Below are 14,034 nucleotides of genomic sequence, written 5' to 3'. Positions count from 1 at the left end.
ATCCTCAAAATGTTCTACAGCTGCAACATTGAGAGCATCCTGACCGGTTGCATCACGACCTGGTATTACAACTGCTCGGCATCCAACCGTAAGGCACTACAGAAGGTAGTGCGAACAGCCCAGTACATCACTGGGGCCAAGATTCCTGCCATCCAGGACCTATATACTAGACGGTGTCAGAGGAAGGCCCCAAAAAAAACGGTCAAAGACTCCAGTCATAGACTGTTCTCTCTGCTAACGCATGGCAAGCGGTATCGGAGCGCAAGGTCTAGGTCTAAAAGGCTCTTCAACAGCTTCTACCCCCAAGCCATACAACTGCTGAACAATTAATCAAATGGCAACCCGGACTATTTGCATTGACACCCCCACCCCTTTGTTTTTACACATGCTGCTACTCGCTGTTTATTATTAATGCATAGTCACTTTACCCCTACCAACATGTAGAAATTACCTTGACTAATCTGCACTCGGTACCAGTACTTGCAGTCTATACAAAATGTAGCCTCATTATTGTTATTTTATTGTGTTACTTTTTCATTTATTTTTTTATTTTAGTATATATTTTCTTAACTCTATTTTCTTAAAACGGAATTGTTGGTTAAGGGCTTGTAAGTAAGCATTTCACGGTAAGGTCTACATGTTGTATTCGGTGCATGTGACAAATAACATTTGATTTGATACACTCCCTCAAGCAACAGATATGGCTGCCTTTACACAGCCAGACCAATTCTGATATTTTTTCAACGTATTGGTCTTCTGACCAATCACATCTTTTCAAATATTTTTCAGAGCTGATCTGACTGGTCAGAAGACCAAATAGTGAAAAAAAGATCAGAAATGGGCTGCCTGTGTTACCAGTCTTTGTCTGTGCATTTTGGATAAGTTATTGTGTTACGAGGGAAAAAAATGTCAACACTGACTGCATTAGTCTTCGTCAGCACCCACAGTTGTTGGACTTTGAATAAATTATTCCATTTCATTCGCAAAACGAATCGTGTATGTTTCACCTCATTGGACTAACTTCATGGATTCGTTTTTATGTTCAGCCAAACCAGTTCATTTTAGTGTACCATTACCAGTGTTTAATAATAGTATTCACAACTGGTTATTGATATTCGCTAACATTTGGACAAACATGTGAATTACAGTGCACTCTTAGCTAGCATTTCAGATAATGACACAGGGGGCTCAAGGTTGAATACTACAGAGATAAAGGTGTTTAAAGCCCCCTTCATCTGACCATAGTCACACTGCACAGGACTGGGTATTGACTTCCTCTCTGGGGTATTACTGGGATGCATTTCTCCTTGAGTCCTTATTGATTGAATGGTGAACAGGAGAAGGAAAGAAGCGAGAACCAGAGGTAAGCCCAGAGGTAAGCCCAGAGGTAAGCCCAGAGGTAAGCCCAGAGGTAAGCCCATGCCACTGCAGCCTCTGCTGATCCCCTATATCTTTGGATGGCATGGCTGTATCTCAGAAAAGCTTTGGCAGGGCAGGACAGGGCTGTATTTCTGTTGGGTAGTTATAGGAAACTGTCACATTTATACCTACACAAGGTCAAAATCTGAGCTTCAGTGCCGAATTGCATATAACAGTATAAATGTTGTCTTGAGCTAACTGAATGTGTGTACTGAATACCTGTGTTTCTATCCCAGGTGGTGTTGAGAGAGGCTGGTGTGTCACGCCATGCTAGGTCACCAGAGTGGGAAGGAGCTCATCACCTGTCTTGGACATCTCCTCCCAGCAGCTCAGCTTCTTAGTGGAGAAGGTACAGTATGCAACACCAATCACCCACAGCCTAAAACTTACTGCCTCTCTGCTCACACCTTACATAACAGAAACAAGCATCGGTGCAAGTTCATGGAAGCCTTAGTGCATGGAAATCATCTCATAAGTTTCTACAATCATGGTGCAGCAATCCATGCCCAATGACACACATTCATAGTGCTTGAAAAATTAGACCTCACATCAGTCATTTGTTCATTGAAGGCATTCATTGTGCAGCAGATCAGTGGCTGGGTTGAGACATTGTGTTTTTTCAATGTTCTACAGCTCCAGTGTCAGAAGTGCTTTGCATGCTCTGTGAAGTTGGATCTCAGTGATTATCTCCTACCTCCTAAGCAAATTACACTGTACACTTCTGCACCAGTTTGTTCCTGATTTATGATGTGGAGATGGCAATGGTTCTGGCAGAGCACAAAAGCTTTGCCCCAGATTCTAGTAACCAATAATCAGTGTTGATTTTTAGCATGTAAATCTTGGTGGGGCAAACAAAAAAAATGTGGGATGTATGTGTAACAGTTTAGCTTCCGTCCCTCTCCTCGCCCCTACCTGGGCTCAAACCAGGGACCCTCTGCACACATCAACAACCGCCTCCCACAAAGCATCGCTACTGTTACGCACGCCTCTATGAAGAGGGAACGCAACACCCTGCTACAACTAAACTCTCCGTGAAGTGAAAAAGGTATGGACTGTAGGTGCAAGTATGAATGACAACAGGCAGAATGTGGTACCGTTTACAAGGACTTTATTCCTTCACACGGTAATATGGGGAAAATGGGCTGGACGGAACCAAAGCAAAGAAAGTAAATCTCAAAGCCCCCCCCTCTCCTATCTTACCTGCCTACCCACTACTTACCTAATTTAGCGCCACCTGGTGCCCTAACCAAAATACAAGGGGGTGGTCCGCCCAGGTCTTACCTAGTGTGCATAGACAGCAAATATGCTACGGGTATATGTATGCTAGTGGGCCTCTTGCCTAAGCACTCCCTAGGTGCATTCCCCTTCCCCCCTGGGAACAAATGAAACAGAATATTAAACAATTTTCACAAACAAACTAAGAAACTAAGGACATCAAATAAGCTCTATCTGAGCAACAAACTCACAAAACATACCAACTCTCAGCAATGACATCCCAGCAAATCTCTCTAGCAAAATCTCTGCAATGACCTCCCAGCAAATCTCTCCCTCCTGAACAGAACACTGGCATTTATATAGTTTCAGAATGAATGGGTAATTGGAGACAGCTGCATCTTGACGAGGGGGCGGGGTCAGCTCTCCAATTAGCCATGGAGTCGACCAATCAGCTGCTTGAGGGATTTCAGGAAGCCATTTCCTGAAATAAACACATGCAAATACACAAACTACGACACATAAACTGGGGAACGTAACAGCTACCCATCGCTCCACAAAAGCCACGGCCCTTGCAGAGCAAGGGGAACAACTACTTCAAGGTCTCAGAGCGAGTGACGTCACCGATTGAAACGCTATTAGCGCAAACCCCGCTAACCATTTCACATTGGTTACACTCACCCCCCTTTTGACCTCCTCCTTTTCCGCAGCAACCAGTGATCCGGGTCAACAGCATCAATGTAACAGTTTAGCTTCCGTCCCTCTCCTCGCCCCTACCTGGGCTCGAACCAGGGACCCTCTGCACACACCAACAACTGACACCCACAAAGCATCGTTACCCATCGCTCCACAAAAGCCACAGCCCTTGCAGAGCAAGGGGAATAACTACTTCAAGGCCTCAGAGCGAGTGACGTCACCGATTGAAACGCTATTAGCGCAAACCCCGCTAACCATATCACATCGGTTACACATGCCAGCAAGCCACTACAAACAACACTAAACAATACATTATTTGCACTTTAACGGTGACAAACGATGTCTACAAACTGTTAGCGCCTACATAAATCGAATCGTATTAGTCACATGCACCGAATCCAACAGTGAAATGCTTACTTACAAGCCCCTAACCAACAATGCAGTTATATATATACAGTGCCTTGCGAAAGTATTCGGCCCCCTTGAACTTTGCGACCTTTTGCCACATTTCAGGCTTCAAACAGAAAGATATAAAACTGTATGTTTTTGTGAAGAATCAACAACAAGTGGGACACAATCATGAAGTGGAACGACATTTATTGGATATTTCCAACTTTTTTAACAAATCAAAAACTGAAAAATTGGGCGTGCAAAATTATTCAGCCCCTTTAATTTCAGTGCAGCAAACTCTCTCCAGAAGTTCAGTGAGGATCTCTGAATGATCCAATGTTGACCTAAATGACTAATGATGATAAATACAATCCACCTGTGTGTAATCAAGTCTCTGTATAAATGCACCTGCACTGTGATAGTCTCAGAGGTCCATTGAAAGCGCAGAGAGCATCATGAAGAACAAGGAACACACCAGGCAGGTCCGAGATACTAATAATAATATATGCCATTTAGCAGACGCTTTTATCCAAAGCAACTTACAGTCATGTGTGCATACATTCTACGTATGGGTGGTCCCGGGAATCGAACCCACTACCCTGGCGTTACAAGCGCCATGCTCTACCAACTGAGCTACAGAAGCATACTGTTGTGAAGAAGTTTAAAGACGGATTTGGATACAAAAATATTTCCCAAGCTTTAAACATCCCAAGGAGCACTGTGCAAGCGATAATATTGAAATGGAAGGAGTATCAGACCACTGCAAATCTACCAAGACCTGGCCGTCCCTCTAAACTTTCAGCTCATACAAGGAGAAGACTGATCAGAGATGCAGCCAAGAGGCCCACGATCACTCTGGATGAACTGCAGAGATCTACAGCTGAGGTGGGAGACTCTGTCCATAGGACAACAATCAGTCGTATTTTGCACAAATCTGGCCTTTTTGGAAGAGTGGCAAGAAGAAAGCCATTTCTTAAAGATATCCATAAAAAGTGTTGTTTAAAGTTTGCCACAAGCCACCTGGGAGACACACCAAACATGTGGAAGAAGGTGCTCTGGTCAGATGAAACCGTTTGGCAACAATGCAAAACGTTATGTTTGGCGTAAAAGCAACACAGCTCATCACCCTGAACACACCATCCCCACTGTCAAACATGGTGGTGGCAGCATCATGGTCCTTCTGTAGCTCCTTCAGTGGTCCTTCTGTAGCTCAGTTGGTAGAGCATGGCGCTTGTAATGCCAGGGTAGTGGGTTAAACCCCCGGACCACCCATACGTAGAATGTATGCACACATGACTGTAAGTAGCTTTGGATAAAAGCGTCTGCTAAATGGCATATATAACACGTCAAATAACACAATTCTATGAATTTGCACATGCAAGCCAAGCACCACCATTACTATCAGTAGCACTGTCAAAGCAGCATACAATACATTTTTGGACTCACCTTGTGAAGGTGGCGCAGTAGTCCTTTGTGGGCAAATTTCATCACCAAACTTTCATCAAAGTCTGGCATTTTCTGGATTTATGGTGAGAACTCTGGAGAAAAAAAAACACATTGAAAAGCAGGCTAACTTTCGAGGTTTCTTTGCAACGCTTGCAGTTAGTCACTGATTCCTTCCAAGTGACTCATTGTTGAATTTGCGATTTCCAAATTGTGTAATCTTCATGTACAACGGCCAATGAGCACCGATATGTTTTATCTATAATTTCTCTTCATATGACAATGATTAAAAAGGATTTGCCAGTAGATTGTCGACAACTGATGATGACTGCTTGCTAAGACTTTGAAAGTAAGATATTGACATGATAAGTCCAATCAAAGCTACTCTACAGTAGATAGATATAACGTGATTTGATGTCATTCTATCTGTGGCCAATGACCTTGAGCCTTCTTGGATCGGCACTTCTAATATAACTATGGCAGAACCCAAGGGGCTAACGTTTTCGAGCTCTAAACTCAGAAATAGGGACAACGTACTGTCCCATGAGTCACAAAACTGAGACAATCATGACAGAAAACTAAGCCAATCAGGCACAACGTTCTGTATTTTCTGCTGGCTAGCCCCACCACCACAGAAAGCACTGAGCTAGGCTGAAACACCTGCATTTTGGAGCTGCCTTACTCAAGAAAGCATAAAAGAGACCATGTTTGTATGCGGCTTTATTAACTCAATGACTATTACATTTTTTTACATTTTACATATTAATGCCAAAATAAAAGTGTGGTGCTCAAAACAGGTGGTGCTCTGCCCTACCTGCCCTGAATGACGCGTCGCCACTGCCAATAATACATATATGCATGAGCCCAGTGGACAGGAGAGGAAGCTGTTGACTAGAGGGGTTCTGGCTCAAGTCCAACATTTTAAGTTGACATAATTATGGAATTGTTTTAAGATGGTCATTCTATGGATCATTTAGCTATTTGATTTTGAACTTTAGGACCCTTTTAGGTATCAAAAATGTAATTTGGCCTTTACTACTATAGCCCAGAGTAATGCATTGAATAACACATTCAGAAATGGCTGAAATACAACCACAAAAGAAAGGTTTCGAAGTGTTTTTCCTGTATCTGTATCTTCCTGTACAAGAAAGCTCAGGAAATATGTTATTATAATTTTTGACACATATTTAACCCCTTTTTGGGTAAGCACAAAACTAACTTCATACTTCCATTCATTTATTTTTTTCCGGTACTGGTTACCTTGAGACGAGTACCGTGACACTTGTGGGATCTATAAAGCAAAATGAACACCATAATGTTCATGGGAATCTCCCCTTTCCATAGAGTGGTCGCATTAGTGTCCCTTTTCCATACAGTGGTCATAATAGTTTGCAGGTAAAACCGTTCGGACACTACAGACGTTTTCGTGAGAAGACAGGCTTGCGGGATGTCTCCTGGTCTGTCTCCTGGTCCTGGTCTCCTGGGATGTCTCCTGGTCTGTCTCCTGGTCCTGGTCTCCTGGGATGTCTCCTGGTCTGACAAACATCGCTCTAGTTTTGTCACCTTTCACCTTTCACCTATACACAATGTATATAGACTCTCTTTTTTTCTACTGTGTTATTGACTTGCTAATTGTTTACTCCATGTGTAACTCTGTGTTGTCTGTTCACACTGCTATGCTTTATCTTGGCCAGGTCGCAGTTGCAAATGAGAACTTGTTCTCAACTAGCCTATCTGGTTAAATAACAGTGAAATAAAAAAATACAATAAAAAAAGATGTGGAAGTGTGACATTGGCGGATGCGGTGGAATAAAAAAACGAATATTTCTAGCTTTAACCTGAATACACATTATGCCTATTGTTACAAAACCTTGGGTAATTTATTGAAGGATTTTGTGGGGATAGCAAAAAGCACTCTCTATCTCATATCATCAGAATGATTTCATTCTGAATGAGAGGAAGAATGAGGAGTCACCACTATCATCATAATGATTTTCTGTCCCTCCTATTTCACTTTCATTATCACAAGCACAAACTCTAGCTCAATGTTTGTATTATCGCCCCTTTCATGCTGAACCTGTGCATATTTTTTTTTTACACACATCTCACATCTCCTGGCAGCTGCTTTCAGGTCCTGTTGCTGATCAGCCTTTTAGAACTGAAAATGATAATTTCTCAGTGGCATTCTTTTATCTGACTCTGTCCCATTCATCTATGTGTTGACAGTCTTGCCTCTTGATTTACAGGCTGCTTGTGCAGAGGAGCTCTCCGGGATAAAGCAATTAGAGAGAGGGAAAGGGGATGGGGAGAGGGAAAGGGGATAGGGAGGGAGGGAGGGAGGGAGAGAGGAAGGGGTAAGGAAAGACAGCAAGAAAGAAAAGGATAAGAAATGCAGTAGAGTTGAGAAGAGGGAGAGAGGCTGAGAATGAATTGCCCATCTATAAGGCCTGCTGTAAATTGTGCTGCCCACACAAGAGAGGGATAGATGGAGATTATAGATTGGGTATTTTTTGCTTTGCTTAACCTTTAAGAAGTTATTAATGACGACAAGGCAGCTTTTATATGGGCATTATAATCAATTGACATGCTCCCAGCCTCTAGAGTTTACAGTATTGAATACCTGTAGTTACTCTAACTTACTTCATCTTCACAATCAGTCTTGTCTTTTCAAATGTGTTGATGTATGAATCTAACACAAACTGCCTATCCTCGAACAACTAGTATTTGTACAATGCATTACAGGGATAATAGCCTCGGTTCAGACTTAATATAATGTAACATTTGTAGGTGACTATTCATGCTTAGTATTGAGTTGCGGGAACCATATCCCTATGTCTGTGTGTCTGTAGACCCGGGTGCTGACTGTAGGAGTGCAGACAGAGCTGTGGGTGCTCTTTGACCCCTCGTACCACCAGATGAGTGGCCGAGGAGGTTCTGGAAGTGCGCTCCGCAGACCATCCTTAGCAGGACACAGTGGGCCTGAAGAGAGAGGTCCACTTCCCCACCCTCCACTTCTAAAACGTACGAATTAAGCAGAGAATATCCCTAACCTTTGCGTGTGTGTGCTCCTAAACCTTTCCTCACCTTCCCTGTATCGGGTGGCTTATTGTTATAAATGTTGTGGATATTGTTTATTGTGGTTCCACGGTTTATTTGAGATTCTATTGAGGCACACAGGAGGGCTCCAGTTTTCATGTAGTTCCGAAGGGGACAGATGGTGTAGAAGCAGCTGGTATAGCCGAGGAATGGAACTTCTCCTTATTAAGACTGCATTTAGTCAAGCTGTTCATTTCGCCCTCAATTGAAAAAATGCAGAGCATCAGACTGCTCATCAAACCGCTTTCCTTTCTCCTAAGAGGCTGATAACAAATTCCACTCCTGTTAACTGTGGGTGTAAGAATTTCTAATGAGGAGTGTCGACAACATCCGGTGAAATTGGAGAGCGCGCAATTCAAATAAATAATCATAATATTAAACATTTATGAACATACAAGTATATTATATAATTTAAAAGCTTAACCTGTTGCGACGAGCAATCCCGTATCCGGGAGCGTAATTATAGCCTCAAGCTCATTACCATAACGCAACGTTAACTATTCATGAAAATCGCAAATTAAATGAAATAAATATATTGGCTCACAAGCTTAGCCTTTTGTTAACAACACTGTCATCTCAGATTTTCAAAAAATGCTTTTCAACCATAGCTACACAAGCATTTGTGTAAGAGTATTGATAGCCAGCATAGCATTAAGCCTCGCATTCAGCAGGCAACATTTTCACAAAAACAAGAAAAGCATTCAAATAAAATCATTTACCATTGAAGAACTTTGGATGCTTTCAATGAGGAGACTCTCAGTTAGATTGCAAATGTTCAGTTTTTCCAAAAATATTATTTGTGTAGGAGAAATCGCACCGTTTTGTTCATCACAGTTTGGCTAAGAAAAAAACCCGAAAATTCAGTCATTACAACGGCGAACTTTTTTCCAAATTAACTCCATAATATCGACAGAAACATGGCAAACGTTGTTTAGAATCAATCCTCAAGGTGTTTTTCACATATCTATTCGATGATAAATCACTCGTGGCAGTTTGGTTTCTCCTCTGAACAAAATGGAAAAATGCACGCACCTGGAGATTACGCAATAGTTTCGACGGAGGACACCGAGCGGACACCTGGTAAATGTAGTCTCTTATGGTCAATTTTCCAATGATATGCCTACAAATACGTCACAATGCTGCAGACACCTTGGGGAAATGACAGAAAGTGTAGGCTCATTCCTTGCGCATTCACAGCCATATAAGGAGACATTGGAACACAGCGCATTCAAAATCTGTCTCACTTCCTGTATGAAATGTAATCTTGGTTTCGCCTGTAGCATTAGTTCTGTGGCACTCACAGACAATATCTTTGCAGTTTTGGAAACGTCAGAGTGTTTCCTTTCCAAAGCTGTCAATTATATGCATAGTCGAGCATCTTTTCGTGACAAAATATCTTGTTTAAAACTGGAACGTTTTTCATCCAAAAATGAAATACTGCCCCCAGAGGTTCAAGAGGTTAAATTATTGTTAATCAAACTGCATTGTCCTATTTACAATAGGCTTTACAGCGAAAGCATACCATGTGATTGTTTGAGAATGGCGCACCACATCAACATATTTTTCAACCAGCACAGGCTTCATAAAATCAGAAGTAATCACTTACTTTTGAAAATCTTCCTCTGTTTGCAATCCCAAGGGTCCCAGCTACAACATGAATGGTCGTTTTGTTAGATAAAATCCTTCTTTATATCCCAAAAAGTCTGTTAAGTTTGCGCCATCGATTTCAGTAATCCACTCATTCAACATGCAGACAAAGGAATCCAAAAAAGCTACCGCTAAACTTTGTTCAAACAAGTCAAACTACATTTCTATTTAATCCTCAGGTACCCTAAAATGTAAATAAACTATAATATTTCATACAGAAAGTAGTATGTTCAATAGAAAAGTTAAATTAGCAGGCGCACGTCCTCTTTGTCGCATGGGAACAAACTGATGTTCCACTGAGACTCTTTGTACCGAAACTCCAAATTCTTCCTCGTTTTGGAAGAAACAAGCCTGAAACCTTGAACAGAGACTGTTGATATCTAGTGGAAGCAATAGGAATTGCAATCTGAGTGCTAGAATTGCATAGGACCCATAGCTTTCATTAAATATAAGCCTGGGACATCAGTTGGTTTTCTGTAGATTTTAGTCTACCATAAAAATTGTGTTATAGTCTCATACATTATTTTAACATTTCTACAAACTTCAAAATGTTTTCTATCCAATGGTACCAATTATATGCATATCCTGACTTCTGGGCCTGAGTAACAGTTAGTTTACTTTGGGCACGTCAGTCAGGTGGAAATTCAGGAAAATAGACCCTTGCCCTAAGAATGAAAGATTAACTAAACAGGACACATACACTGGGTGTACAAAACAATCGACACACCTCCCTAATATTGAGTCGCACCCCCCGTAGCCCCCAAAACAGCCTCAATTCGTCACGGCATGGACTCTATAAGGTGTCGTAAGTGTTCCACAGGGATACTGGCCCATGTGGACTCCAATGCTTCCCACAGTTGTTTCAAGTTGGCTGGATGTCTTTGAGCATGAAAACCCAGCAGCATTGCAGTTCTTGACACATTCAAATCGGTGCGCCCTGGCACCTACTAACCAACCCTTAAAGGCACATAAATATTTTGTCTTGCCTATTCACCCTCTGAATGGCACACATACACAATCCATGTGTCAATTGTCTCAAGGTTTAAAAATCCTTCTTTATCCCTAATCTACACTGATTGAAGTGGATTTAACAAGTGACATCAATAAGGGATCATAGATTTCACCTGGATTCACCTGTTCAGTCTATGTCATGGAAAGAGCAGGTGTTCCTAATGTTTTGTACACTCAGTGTATGTGTGTAAGCACACACTGTACTGTACTGGAGTGCCCACATCTGGGATTATGGATTTAAAGTTTTCTGAAGTGGCAAAAGCAAGCCAAATCCAGCTATTATCGAAGGAAACACCCAGGAAGAAATATCTGAGACACTTCAAGAAAAAGTGCACACATATACACTAGCTGACTTACCATTAGGCAGAAGAGGCAATTGCCTCAGGCCTCACATCATCAAAGGGCCTCATGAGCTGGTCAAATTATAATAATTTATCCGCTTGAGGCCCCCACATGCTCCACTCAAGACATACTAAATAAATAAAATAAAAACATCCCCATAAAAATCCATCTAGAGATATGTTTGGTTTTTGCACAGGCTGCTTCTCAATCCACAGCACCTGCAATGGACGGTGGCCGGGCAACAGAAGTTTTTGTCAGATCAGCAGACATCCTAAAAACCAGTCTTGGTACCGGGCTGAAAAATTAATGGAAGTGAATATAAATAGAAGGTATACGGGTAATTCCTATATCTCTCAGATTTAGGACAGACACTTCAAAACATACTCACTTTTGAGTAAATGTTTGACTAGCTGTTTTCCATGTATGAATCTGTTATGCAAATCAAATCAAATTTTATTGGTCACATACACATGGTTAGTAGATGTTAATGCGAGTGTAGCGAAATGCTTGTGCTTCTAGTTCTGACTTTTCAGTAATATCTAACAAGTGATCAAACAATTTCACAACCCTTGTAACGGCTTTCTTCGTTTGTCGAAAGAAAGTCGGACCGAAATGCAACGTGGTGGTTACTCATGTCTTTAATGAATGAAAAGCGATACATGAAATAACTTAAACTAAAGCAAAACAACAAACGGAACGCGAAAACCTAATTACAGCCTATCTGGTGAAACTACACAGAGACAGGAACAATCACCCACAAAATACAAAGTGAAACCCAGGCTACCTAAATACGGTTCCCCATCAGAGACAACAAGAACCACCTGACTCTGTTTGAGAACCGCCTCAGGCAGCCAAGCCTATACTAGACACACCCCTAATCAACCACAATCCCAATGCCTACAAAAACCCCAATAAGACAATACAATAACCCCATGTCACACCCTGGCCTGAACAAATAATTAAAGAAAACACAAAATACTAAGACCAAGGCTTGACAACCCTCTTATACACACACACACACAAGTGTAAAGGAATGAATATGGCATAGGTAAGATGCAGTAGATGGTATCGAGTACAGTATATACAGTGGGGCAAAAAAGTATTTAGTCAGCCACCAATTGTACAAGTTCTCCCACTTAAAAAGATGAGAGAGGCCTGTAATTTTCATCATAGGTACACTTCAACTATGACAGACAAAATGAGAAAAAAAATCCAGAAAATCACATTGTAGGATTTTTTATGAATTTATTTTCAAATTATGGTGGAAAATATGGGCTATATGGGCTAATAGCAGTAAGGCCAAATTCAATGTTTCAAAAAAAATATATATATATTCTACCTACAGGATTCCTAAAATAAAAAATGAAATAGCTAAATGATCCTTGGTATGACCATCTTAAAACAATTCCATATGTTAGCTTAGTAGAAACCCAGCCCCGGGCCCTTAGACTCGAAGGGGAATCAATACATATTTCTATAAAAAGACATGTGCTGCTGATAATATTGCCATTATCGTCGAGGCAGAGGACATGTATATGTAGCCCATGTATCTGATGCTGACTGGCCAGAAAGATTGTGGCATGGGCTACATAAACTGTAGAAAGACAGAGGGGTGCTGTTTAGCTCGCTATGATGCTTTCTCTGGTGACATTGTTTCACCCACTTGCAAATTGACGGAAAGTTGGCGGGTGCACGGTGCACTGTTCGGCACTGTTATTTTGGATGAACGTGCAAACGCAAACTACTTTTTGAAGTGATTTGTTTGACAATCAGATGAAAACATCATGACATGTCTTTACTATAAATCCCATTAAAAAAAATGGAATGGGGGGGTCTCAAACTGGCCTCTGCCTGGGCCTCCAAAGCACAAAGTCTACCCCGGCACATATATTGCTTTTTTCATACATAGTTAGTTCAACCTTGGCAGCCGTTCCTTGGATCCAGCTTGAGAACACAAAGTAAACCAGTCCAAAAGCCTGTCTTTGGCTGTGACTACATACCACCACGCTCCCTTAATCTACTCACACCAGTCAAGAAAGGATCCAATCTGCTACACTATAACTATTTGGCTACCATTTCAAGCTATCTATTTTGAGGAAATATGAACCCCAAGCAGCTTTACAATATACCATGTCCTTCAGTAGATATCAGTTCATCGCGCACCAAGATCTATAGACTCCTGTCACATTGATTAATGATCGGAGGCGTAGGAATACGTAATAGGGGGGTTTATTTACTCCACCCAAAAATACAACATGTCATTAAAAAGCCCAAAACAAACACGTATATAAAATACACAGGGATGTAACCCAAACAAAAGAGCATGGTTTAAACCTCTATTAATTACACGGGACGAGACCTGTAATAACACTACACGGGACGAGACCCGTAATAACACTACACGGGACGAAACCCGTAATCTACACGGGACTAGACCCGTAATCTACACGGGACGAGACCCGTAATAACACTACACGGGACGAGACCCATAATAACACTACACGGGACGAGACCTGTAATAACACTACACGGGACGAGACCCGTAATAACACTACACGGGACGAGACCCGTAATAACACTACACGGGACGAGACCTGTAATAACACTACACGGGACGAGACCCGTAATAACACTACACGGGACGAGACCCGTAATAACACTACACGGGACGAGACCCGTAATAACACTACACGGGACGAGACCCGTAATAACACTACACGGGACGAGACCCGTAATAACACTACACGGGACGAGACCTGTAATAACACTACACGGGAC

General features: G+C 41.7%; 1 pseudogene; it reads left to right on the top strand.

Annotated features, from left to right (window-relative positions):
- LOC118396248 (hydrocephalus-inducing protein homolog) overlaps positions 1 to 14,034 on the top strand; it is a 50,434-nt pseudogene that overhangs the window by 18,472 nt on the left and 17,928 nt on the right.

This window comes from Oncorhynchus keta, chromosome 17 (assembly GCF_023373465.1).
Source record: "Oncorhynchus keta strain PuntledgeMale-10-30-2019 chromosome 17, Oket_V2, whole genome shotgun sequence".
Lineage (NCBI taxonomy): Eukaryota > Metazoa > Chordata > Actinopteri > Salmoniformes > Salmonidae > Oncorhynchus > Oncorhynchus keta.
Note: the sequence above shows the minus strand (reverse complement) of the source record. Positions and strands in the feature narration are given on the sequence as shown.